The sequence below is a fragment of the Pelodiscus sinensis genome, chromosome 12 (assembly GCF_049634645.1).
Source record: "Pelodiscus sinensis isolate JC-2024 chromosome 12, ASM4963464v1, whole genome shotgun sequence".
NCBI lineage: Eukaryota > Metazoa > Chordata > Testudines > Trionychidae > Pelodiscus > Pelodiscus sinensis.
The window spans coordinates 19,266,257-19,278,797 of NC_134722.1; the positions used below are offsets into that span (position 1 = coordinate 19,266,257).

At 39.3% G+C, this 12,541-nt stretch overlaps 1 long non-coding RNA gene across 2 annotated transcripts in view; it reads right to left on the reverse strand.

The window, feature by feature from the left end:
• Nucleotides 1–938: 938 nt before the first annotated feature.
• The window catches only part of LOC112547007 (uncharacterized), a 251,419-nt gene continuing 239,816 nt past the window's right edge, over nt 939–12,541 (reverse strand). For both annotated transcript variants that reach the window (XR_012906677.1, XR_012906678.1), the window contains 2 exons: nt 4,187–4,274; nt 939–1,436 (listed from right to left, as the gene is read on the reverse strand). This is a non-coding gene — a long non-coding RNA (uncharacterized LOC112547007). The remainder of the gene's footprint in view (nt 1,437–4,186; nt 4,275–12,541) is intronic.

Genomic DNA, 12,541 nt, shown 5'->3' on the forward strand with positions numbered 1-12,541 from the left:
GTATGACAAATCTTAGGCTGATAGCTTCTTTCACTGCACAAAATATATGGGATTGGCTATAAGTCTTTAGAGCCTTGATGTATTCCAGTCCATTAGTTTTTATGGTTGAATTTATGTTGTATTGCAAAGAGATGTGCTGAACTGTCCGAAACTACAGATTTGCCAAACTATCCAAAAATAATCTAGGTAAGAGTGAAAGTTGGGAAACCAGCCAACTCATAAGCAGCATGAGTGTTTTGCTACCAATACAGCTGGTAATAACTTTTTTAAAGCACTGTTAAACATATCTAAGTGAACTTGACTTTAAAATCACACTGTGCTGAACATTTAAAGAACTATCGATTTAGAATGCAGCAAGTGCCTGTAGTTCATTGATATGGGTTAATGCACTGTAGGTATAATGGTGACGCAAATAGTTTCCTTCCTTTGGGTATTGCTCAATATGCAATTAAACAAGCCATTCAATGTGGAATCAAAGAAAGCAAATGCAAATATCTCCACTGGAAGGCACAACTTCTGCTTTAATATTAGAATATGTAAGAGGTAACTAGTGAAAGCAGAATATCTGTCAAAGAAGTTCTCTGAAGCGTAAGAAGAGGCAGAAACTATTTCATTACCAGCACAACCAATCTTCTTACCTTACAAGGTTTTAAAATCTGCCAAATGAAGCTTATTTACTTAATATCCATTACAAAATGTAATTTGCTGCTTGCATATTCATACATGATTATAATTAAAGGCTAAGATGCTTTACACCTCAAATGATAATAACATAGTATAACCAGAGAAAAGGAAAGGAAATCTGGATCATTTCCATGTGATTACAGCAGAATTTGAATGTTTCCCAATGAACAACTTTTGAAAGAACACACAACCTATTAACTATGCAAGCCAAAAGAGCTACTTTCTTTAATTACATCTCCAAGACTGTGCCCTAAATCAATCTGTACTCCCAAAATATATTTACCTGACAGTGATACCTTCTCAAGTGTGCATTATATTATGTTTTGAAAATGGAAATAATTATAGCCCCATGGGGGAATTGAATTCCTGATGCAATGCAGAAAATACAATATTTATTGAAATTAGCAACAGGGGTGTACAGTTAAGGTACAATTGTATTATATTTTGTTGTATGTATGCAATTAATTGAAGTTACATCAATAGAACAAGTTGAGAACAAGCTTATAGTTACACACAGGCTGAATGTTATTATGTCAAAGGGAAGTAATTAGAAGTGAAGACTATCTGTGGAAAAAGATTATCTTGGAAATGTGAGCAATAAGATACTAAATAAAACTATCTAAGTCAGATTCTGCCAGCTGAAGACAATTTCATATTAAATCCCTTTTCTTAGCAAGTAACATTTATGCCATGTTATAAGCAGTTTTAGCAAAACTTCTCCGATGAGGTGTTCAAATTCATTCCAATCGAGCCTGTTCAAGCCAAAGAAATGAACTTTTAACAAACAGTAAATTAAAATGTCAAGACCAATCATACTAGGCTCTTGTTTACAAGATTGTTATTATTTTGGTTTCCAGGACTTAGAAGTTTGCCTATTTCAAGAACCACTGAGCTACTGTTATCACATAAAGAAATTGTACCTGATAACACTCCCTAGTGTTTTGACACATCGATTTAAATTGCCATCTCCTTAGGCCAGGCCAGAGTGTTCCTCAATTTCTCAAACCTTTCAGATTCAGTTTCAATGAAACACAATGCTGAAAGCTAAAGGAAATGTGCGTGTATTTATTTATTCATTAAGGAGTGTAGTTAAAGGGGTGATTTTGAAATCATATTGTCCTTGCAGACCTCCCCTTAGTTGCACCCACAAAAACTTGGGAAAGCATCCATTTCTCATGCAAAAGAAAAATTAAATACATATAGGGTACGATGCCAAGTAACAGACTCAAGGCCAGTGTAACTGCAGATATATTTAGTAAGTCCCAATGAAAAATTGCTACCGCATCTGCTCCAACCCCTCAGCCAGAGATCAACACCTACAAGATCTTCACCAAGCATTCTTGAAACTACGATACCCTCACGAGGAAGTGAGGAAACAGATTAACAGAGCCAGACATGTACCCAGAAACCTCCTACTACAAGACAAGCCCAAGAAAGAAACCAACAGAACGCTACTGGCCATCACCTACAGTCTTCAAGTAAAACCTCTCCAATGCATCATCAGTGATCTACAACCCATCCTGGACCATGAACCCTCACTTTCACAGGCCTTGGGAGGCAGGCCAGTCCTCGCCCACAGACAACCTGTCAACCTGAAGCAAATTCTCACCAGCAACTATACACCGTACCACAGTAACTCTAACTCAGGTACCAATCCATGCAACAAACCTCAGTGCCAACTCTGCCAACATATCTACACCAGTAACACCATCACAGGACCTAACCAGATCAGCCACACCATCACTGGTTCATTCACCTGCACATCTGCCAATATAATATACGCCATCATGTGCCAGCAATGCCCCTTTGCTATATACATTGGCCAAACTGGACAGTCCCTACGTAAAAGAATAAATGGGCTCAAATCAGATATTAGGAATGGCAATATACAAAAACCTGTAGGAGAGCACTTCAATCTCCCTGTAGAATAGTGATAGAGATGCAGCCGTGTTAGTCTGGTGTAGCTGAAACAAAAAAACAGGACTATGTAGCACTTTAAAGACTAACAAGATGGTTTCTTAGGTGATGAGCTTTCGTGGGCCAGACCCACTTCCTCAGTGGGTCTGGCCCACGAAAGCTCATCACCTAAGAAACCATCTTGTTAGTCTTTAAAGTGCTACATAGTCCTGTCTTTTGTTTCAATCTCCCTGGACACACAGTAGCAGATTTAAAGGTAGCCATCCTGCAGCAAAAAAGCTTCAAGACTAGACTTCAAAGAGAAACTGCTGAGCTACAGTTTATCTGCAAATTTGACACCATCAGTTTAGGATTAAACAAAGACTGTGAATGGATAGCCAAGTACAAAAGCAGTTTCTCCTCTCTTGGTGTTCACTCCTCCACATCAGCTGCTAGAAGTGGGCCTCATCTTCGGTGACTGAATTAACTTCGTTATCTCTAGCCTTATTCTGGCCTGCATATTTATACCTGCCTCTGGAAATTTCCACTACATGCATCTGACGAAGTAGGTCTTTGCCCACGAAAGCTTATGCTCCAATACATCTGTTAGTCAATAAGGTGCCGCAGGATTACTTGTCGCTTTTGCAGATCCAGACTAACACGGCTACCCCTCTGATACTTGGTCCACAATGTGTTCATTAATGTGACATGTCTTTTACCCCAACAAGAGTAGAGAAATATAGGTAATTTGCAAACTGCTAAATGACAACATTTTGGCCTCATTCCATGTGAATTTCCCTTGTAAGTAGTGGGCACTTTACCCATCACTAGAATTAAGCCTCCTCTGAAATGGAATATACTGCCCAATTGTAAAGAGCTTCGCTGTCTCAGATTCTGCTGAGTTAAGTGGTATTCTGAGGTCCCGTTGACATAATTGGGCACTGAATCAAGACTCTTATGCCCTCTTTCCCCTGTGAGGGAAGATGAATATCCTAGGATTAGAGATTATGCTCTTCTGCTGTCCACAGTCTCATTAAGAACTAATGATTGCATCATTACTAATGATTTACCTAACCCTGGTAAAGCCAATAGAGTCCAGTTCCTTGTTCCAAATATTATTCTAGGAACTTATAATTAGATAACAACATTAAAGTCTTACTTTGAAATAGGAGTCCATTCCTTGCAGACCATTTATTTCCTTTGACAAGACTATGATTTCACTTTTATTGATTACCTCAGGAAGGGCAAGCAAGTAGAATTTTATGTCTGGGATGGTAAACTTTCAAGGCCAGTCTGGATGGAATGGCAAAGTATTTCAAATCTGAATTTAGATTATGCAGTTTACTATAGCTATTTTTAACCACCTTATTTGAAGCACTGTGGACCTAGTCCAGCAATAGGCTAAGTGCCAAAGGAAAAAAAATAATACGAGCAGCATTTCACAGGATGAGCTCAGCACTAACATGATGGACCTGAGGTCACCTCTTTTAATCATGCCTGTAGTATTGTCTGGGGTTTTCATTATTTTCTTAAGGGAACTCAGCATAGAAATGTGCCATTCTGACTTTTAATAATAGCTTTCCATTTCATTTCCTATTACACTTACTTCTTTGCACGTATTGTGGACTTTTTGTTCTGTGTTTGCCTTGTGCTTGCACAGTGGAGTCATGATCCATGACTAGAGCTCACAGGTCCTATGTAAATAAATAAATACTTAGTTATGGATTTTTTAAATGTTGCATAGCAAAACCTGATGTATTTCTGTAAATCCTTTCATCCAGGGATTTCAAAGCAACTTAGACATGCAAATTAAGCTTCACACCATTCCTATGAAGTATTTTACCTTCTCTGGAGATAGAAAATTTGAGGCAGAGTTCAAATAAATCATTAGCAAAACCAAGAATAGAACGTAATAGACATAACTCATAACCCTTGACCCCATGATATACTGTAACCATGTGATCCCAGATATACTGTGTTATATAAGAGGCAATTTAGAGACTCCATCACAGACTGACAAAAGACCTTCTTGTAATATTACCAAAGCATCTTGTATGTCAAGTCCTACCAGAGATCACTTTAATTAGCTGTTCACCCACACAATAATGTTCCCTCAATACCTTTCACATCAGTGAAGCTGCTGTAAGTGTGCACTACTTCTAGGTGCTACCATTTCCTTGTGTATTTGTGCTGAAAAGCAGCTCTGGTGTGGTAAGTGCTGTTCAAAACAAAAAAGCATTCCTTAGTTTTTTGGGAGGGAGGAGGTAAATTGCCATCCACTTCCACCAAATAGACACACTCCAGTGTGCACTGAGGTGAAATTAGGAAACAGAGACACTATACCACATTTTTTATCCCAGGACCCACAGGAAAACAAATATGCTAAGATTAAATGCAGAAACAAAATACCTGGTCATAGCAGGTATGGAATGCCTCCCCTCACCTAAAGGGGAACTCAGGCATTCAGCACCTTGCAAGACTGAGCTCAAAGGCATTATCAATTTTAAAGATCACAGAGAAATTAATTTCCAGTTTTGAGAATGACTGCAAAACCGCATTGTCTTATTTCAATAGCAAAGGACCATGGGGAAACTTGAGTGTTAGTGTTTCCAAGGCCTACTGAGAAGGTCTAAATGACATCAATTAGGAAGAAACTTGGCAGAATATAACCTGCTAATTTTATGCGCGTTACCTACATTCTCACACTAATACCAACTGTCACCATTTGAATGGTTTAAGTTCTTTTTCTTTCTGTGTGCTACACTTAAAATGTAGAAAGGACAATTCAGCAGCCAATGTCACTCTGGTCCCCAGCAGATCTCTTTCTTTGCCAAAAATGTCACTAGCATCACTATTACTAAATTTCAGGGGCATGTTATTGCTGCTAATACACCTCTCTCTCTCCATATATTGTGGCAAATCTCTGGCTGTGCCCTGAGGTGCTGTGCTTCTAGGCAGATACCATAGGCCTCAATGTGACCCTCCATACAGCCTCCTGACCTTTATTAGAGGCAAGGGTAACAGCTTACTGAGCCATCCTCGTTACAGGCAAGTCCAAGGGTTGGGGTGAAACCCCCTCCATAGTCCTGGTCTCCCTTTCCTGAGGTAAATTCTGCCGTGGTCTGGGAAGGTTTGGTTGGAACTTGGGCCCACCCACTACTCCAGGCTTTGGCCCAGGGACCATAAGGTAGCAGGAACTGACACTAGTTTTCTTCCAGCCCCAGTCTAGTAGCCTCTTCCCTGGGCTACTTCCCCAAACACACTGCCTAGTATTTTCTCCCTGCACAGCACACTTCCCTCCTTGCAGACCTCAGCTCCTCAAGAGCACCCCTCTTATCTCAGCCCTTGGCTTTTCTTTTTCCAGCTCTATGATTCTTGTCTCTCCTGCCTTTCCTCAGGGGAAGCCTTTTAAACTAGGCCTTAATGGGATGTAGGTGCCCTGATTAGCTTGCTGCTTCAGGTAAGATCTTAATCTGTCTGAGGTGCCTGCCTGTCTTAATTATGTGGCCAGTTCACTCAGGGAACAGAAAGCTATTTGCCCAGTTCTCTGTATATTTGCCCTCTACCAAACTATTGTAGCCGGCTGCCCTGAGTCCTTCACAATATATATAGGTTCCATTTAGTGTGGCACTAATTTTCCTTAGCCCATAGGATTTTCCTACTGTGGCAAGCAGTGAATAAGAGTGCTGAGAAACATCCCCCTAAAAAAAAAAGCGCAATTGTACAGCCAAATGCGATAGACAGGGCTCACCAAACCGCAGCGAGCCCCGCTTGCCAGCCGCACTGTCTGGCGATCTGCGCATGCGCAGATCATTCTACACATGCACAGATCGCCTGAACCCGGCTCTTCCGGGTTGCAATCTACTCACCACGGGCGAGTAGATTGTATTATTTGTCAAGTCCTGGTGATAGACATCATTTAAATCAAACTCCTCAAGGAGACTGATATCATTCTAACTGGCTTCCCCTTTAATTCATTCTCTAGGAATTTCAGATGGTTTCACAGAAAGTCAATGTACATGATGCCTTAAAAGTTACTACTAACACCCCTGATAACATAACACAGCTGACGAAACAAAAAGCACCCAGTGCAGACATGTAAAGATATACTGTTCAAGAACACAGCTTCTATGATTTTCCTTGGTCTGTTTGATCTTTTGCGTCAAGCTTCCCAACTGCCTCCAGTTGTCATTAATTAGATTAGAATGAATTGTTCTAAATAATTACCCAATGTGGGATTATCATCTTCTACTGCCTCCTAATGACAATGCTCCAAACAGCAAATAAATTGGCCCCATCAGCATGATAAATATTTGTCTTGACAAGGCCATGATTATCCCCAATAATTTCCCCTATCTAGGCTTAAAATTAGTCTCTCTCCCTCTCTTCAGACACTCTTTATAGCAGAAAACAAAAAGATGTTGGAAAATGAACAAGCATATGGTGAAAAATGAAGCTTTCCAGCTACAGTATTTGTCTTTCCTTTCTTTACTGGTATTTTTTTCATTTCTCAAGTTCTTTCCTTCACTTTGTTTTCCCACCACCCTCTTTTTTCCTGTTCCATTTCCGTGGTTACCAATTTTCTGCCTTCTTTTCTAGATCTCCTGACACTTTTTTCTTTCCTAAACTTCCCCTGACATTTCTGATCCTTCCTTTCCATCATTCCAGCATGCTTTCCCCTTAGCTGCTTCTCCCCAGTTTCTCTCTCCTGATTCCCTGGTTTCCTTCATGGTGCCTTCTCTCACTCCCTCTTGCTGCACCCACATTTCTCTCCTTCAGCTTCTGAACTTCCACTCCAATAAAATCAGCAGCAGCACTTACATGGTACGTGGCATTTTCTGAAAATTGTGCAAATATTAGACTTCCTACCTTAGCTCCAACAATCTCATTGTCTTGGAGTTGGAGCTGTCTCACATACCTTCCCTAATTATTTCCCCTTTCCCCCTTGTTTCTATGTTCTCCGTGTCTCTGTCAAGCTCACCTATGCTGGTTTGGGTTAATCTGGAATTCTTTAAGACCTGAGTAAAAAATTATAAATACATACATGTCAATTAATCTAATTGATACATTTCACATAATTTTAAACATCAGCTATTCAGCACATAAACCAGGTCTACTCCATTGGTCTTGGGGTGGACTAGAATGTGACATTTACAGCTTTTATTTCCCTGGCCAGCTGAGGTTTTCAGACATATGCTTATGCACAGCTAAGGGCTTGACTTTGATTCATGCAGTACAAGGAATAGGACATCATCATGTATAGTAGCTGCATAAGAGTTATCTCCAATCCTTGGGGCCAAATGTTCCCGGGGACTCAACCTAGCACTCTGTATCTGCATGCAATCCACTTGCATGCATGAGTTTTTTGAGATTGCAGGCTAGCAGATATGGAGTACATGCTTTCTCCAGAGCTCACTGACATCAGCAGGTGTTTTTCCATTATCTTCTTACAGGCCCTGATCCTGTACCCACAGAATACTAGATTTCCATATCCATTTTAACTGCAAAGTAAATTAAGAATGCAATTTAAAGCAGAACTGAAAGCTTTAAAATATTTTGTTTTCTTTAAAAGAAAAATAAAAGTATCTTTTCATTATAGGAAAATCTTCCCCAAACTTTTTTGAAATAGAGGGTAGAAAAAAATTCATCTCTATTTTTGTTTGAAGAATTTACACTTCTGTGACCTTACTGGGGACGATGGAGTCTGACCTATCCCATTTTTTATACGACGTCATCTCTAATTTGTGCTTAGAGTACTTGCAAAACCCCAACTGAGCATTTCTGTGAGCAGGGCATTCTGTGTGTAATAAAAAGAGGTTGTTATAGTGAAGGAAAATATATTGGGGGTTAATATTGGGAGCACTGTTATCATGACCTTATATCAGAAAACATTTTCCTGTACGATAGTGGGTTTAATAACCTGCCATGAAAGAAAAAAAAAAGAAAAGAAAAAGTGCTAAGCTCATTTTATGAAGCTTCAACCTACTAGGCATTCTGTCTTATAGACAGGGACTGTTGTTTAGCTTACCATGAGCCAAGAATAAGTTTAGGGAAATGTTACAAGATAACATTTTGGGCTATGTAGTTGTTGACTTTACTGTAGATTTGGTGTGTTTATTGTTAATTTAATTACAGTTGGAATCAACTCCTAAACAGTAGCATATTCAACATAATGCTAAAGTCAACAACAAAAAAGCAAATTGTAATAGAACAAAGCCAGACATCTTGGATCAAGTGGGTAGCCAAGTAAGAAGCTCTTACTCTGAACTGATCACAGCAACCTGTCATCATTTCTACTACAGATGCATTTCCCTTGAAAAAAAAGGAGATTTTCATAGAGAATATTGCCCTCTTCTATCTGAGGCTGCTGAAATGAAGCACACATTTTCAAATCTGAAAGCCCACAGTTTTCTGTAGGACTTCAAGTGGCTGAACTTTTGTGCCCTATGCCAGCAGCAAGAAGTGTCTCTCAGAGATAAAAGGATATGTTTTATTGCTCTGCAAATTGAGAAGCAAGAAGCTCTTGTTTTATTGTTCCTATAATGACACATTATATGCTAACTTTAGAAGGTTAAATTTTATACAGTTCTGTTTCACAGAGCCAACCTGTTTGAAAAACTGTCAAAATGTGATAATCAGTTAACATTACCTGCCCTGCAGGAGGTATTAAGACTCTTGTAAGTAAAGCTTGCACAAGATAATATAAGGCATCACTCAATTATCTCCCCCCCCCCCCCAAAGAAGGGTGATTATTAGTATCTAAGTTGTTTTATAGTAATAAATTCCTAACAATTCATGAAGCCATGAATACAAAGCAGAATTTTACTTGTTACTTGTAACATATCAGAATAGTTCACTATCTTTTTAAATATACATCTCTCTCAACCTTAGTGGATGTGTTTTATCACCAGTCCTAGCAAAAGGAGAATTTGAGTTAAAATCAGGATTTAAATCTTGATACATTTTAATTCTACAGTTCTCAATGTCAGTGAGAAAAAAAAAACTTGGTCACACTTCAAAGAAGTGTCTTAAATAAGGATTCAATTTAGAGTTACTCAGAACTAGATCCTCAAAAGGATTTAGGCTTCTATCTTCCACTGAAACCAATGAAAACTAATCCAACTTTAATTCAATTTAAATTAATCCAATTTTGTAAAAATCGGCAGGGCAATTTAGTAGCCTGGGAAAAACACCTATTCACCTGTTTTTCCCAGCCAATGATGAAAAAAAGTAGATGTCTCACAAAAATTACTAGCACCAGATGCATAACTAAAAATACTTTTGAGGTGCAATAACAATGGAGTAAGAGTGATATAATGCAATTGTTACCTCTCTGTAAAGGTACATTTATTGCATAATGCAGATTGAGATGCCCACAAAAATCATATCCCCACTATTTTTTGGCAGGGAGTGTATGCATAAACATTAGTAAAAAGAGTTATTTGTAGAAAGCTAAAATATGTATTTATACATTTATAAATGTTCAAGAAATACAGAGCTTCCATATAATGAGCCTAATTCAGTAAAGTGCATAAAAATGCTAGTAGTTCAGTAAAATCAGTGCTTAATACCTGGCTGAATCTGGTGTCATTAACGTCATTATGCTAGGAGTTACAAGGCTAATTTGTTAGGTACTTTCCAAACACAGAGGGAAAAGAAAACTCTGCACTAAAGTGTGTATAGTATAAAAACACAACGGGTGGGAACAAAGGACATAATATGGAAGCAAAAAAAAACCTGGAATACTGCAGTTATAGGAGGGCTGTTCAGTTTTGGGAGTGGGTTGTTTTGGTTTTTTGTTATCTGCACAGAATCCCCCTCCCTCCCCATTCTCTATGCAAAATAAAGTCATGCATGAACCTCATACCCCAATAGAATTCACCAGCTACTCATAGGCCAGGTCTACATTTACCACGAGATTGAAACCCAGAAGTCAATCTTCCAGGGTTTGATTTAGCAGGTCTAGTAAGGACCCACTAAATTGACCGCTGATGGCTCCCCCGTTGGCCCCAGTACTCCCTGGGGTCACAAGAAGTAAGGGAAGTTGACCTCCCGGAGTGGGGATGCTACAAAAATTCAAGTTAAGGTATGTTGATCCAGCTACACTATTGTTGTAGCTGGAATTGTGTATCTTAGGTAGACTCGCACACATAGTGACCTGGCTTTACAGTGCATTTGCACTTCTCCCATCCAAGATTCTAACCACTCTGTCCATATAAGTGAATAGTCCTCTCATAAATCATGTAAAATAATTCATACAATTCAGCTAGATGCATGAAGATATCACAGAATGCAGATGTTTCCACAAGTAGTGATGTTACTAAAAGAAACTAACTAAATATGGGATTTTTCCTCCTATGTAATACATAAGGGCTACGTCTACACTGGCCCCAAATTCCGGAAAAGTCATGCAAAGCAGGTAAGTCAGAATAGGGAAATCCGCGGGGGATTTAAATATCCCCCGCGGATTTAAATAAACATGTCCACCGCTTTTTTTCCGGCTTGGGGAAAAGCCGGAAAAAAGCGTCTAGACTGGCGCGATCCTCCGGAATAAAGCCCTTTTCAAGTAGGAATAAGAGATCCTCCAGAAAAGGGCTTTATTCTCGACCAAACTATACTGAAAACAAAATATATAAATATTCTGTACTGCAGCTCAGATATCCTATGAAGAAAATGAACTGGTGTATCTGTCTGGATTAAACTTGTAATATCCTGCCTGAGATATATCAGATGAACATCCACAGATAGAAGAAACTAGTTTAGGGCAATCATTGAAGGCATAGCACTTATTTATCAATCACAATATTCGCAATGCACACAAGCAATATAAAGTGACCACTAATTTGTCTATAACTCAGGATACATCTACTCTGCATGCTTATTTTGGAATAAGCTATTCTGGAAGATATCTTCTGGTATAGCTTATTTTGAAATAGCGTGTCTACACACAAAAAGCACAAAATAGCAATTGGCTATTTCAAAATAGAGCATCCACACTGATTGGATGCTATCTCACATTTAAGGCCACCTAGAACCACTTCAGGCAGGGCGTTAGGTTAGCAGTGACTTCCTGGAGTTGCTGCCTGAGACTGAGATGTGTACTGTAATAAACTGGAGGAGTGCTGATCAGCACCTGGTAGCTAAGGGTCTGTCTACACTTGCACCCTAGTTCGAATGCAGCAGGGATTTAAATATGCTGTGCTTCATTAGCATGATCTCGCCGGTGTGTTACTCCAAATGCCAGCTTTTTTGAAAGTGAAAGTGCGCACCAGCACATGTTAGTGAAGAGTAACGTTAGTTCGAACCAAGGGGTTTGATTCAAACTAACATGTCCCAGTGCGCACTTTCATTTTCGAAACAGCTGGCATTCGGAGTAAAGCACCAGCGAGATCATGCTAATGAAGCATGGGATATTTAAATCCCCACTTCATTGACTGTTTTGAATGCCTACATTTGCATCTCTAGTTCAAACTGGGGTGCAAGTGTAGACATATCCCATGGGATTAAGCTCAGGTACCTAGCATAGGTGTTGGGTAGACGGTGAGATAGAGGGCTAATATTTTAATTGGATATGGACTCCCTGCCTGCTTTATTTGTATGGGAAAGATAAACCAGGACTTGAGAGACGCAGAATGATTTAAACCCAGGCAGGACTACTATGTCTCCAAGGAATTCAAGGCATGGGACTGGACTGAACAAAGAGAAAATTGGAAGTAAGGAAAAGTGAATCCAGTCATGTTCACATGTTCAGGGTAATTTTTCTTTATTTTGTGGTTTGGTTTCAACTGCTCTGTGTGATTCTATGCCTCCCCTCCCCATTTACTACCTTGCATTCTGCCCAGAGATTTTTCTCTGTGTTTTAATTTGTTTTCCTTAATTGCTCTGTAACATCTAGACCCAAGCTGCGTCTGCAGCTTTAAGAGTTGCAGGGGAAGAGGAACTATAAAGTCCTGAAGTGTGT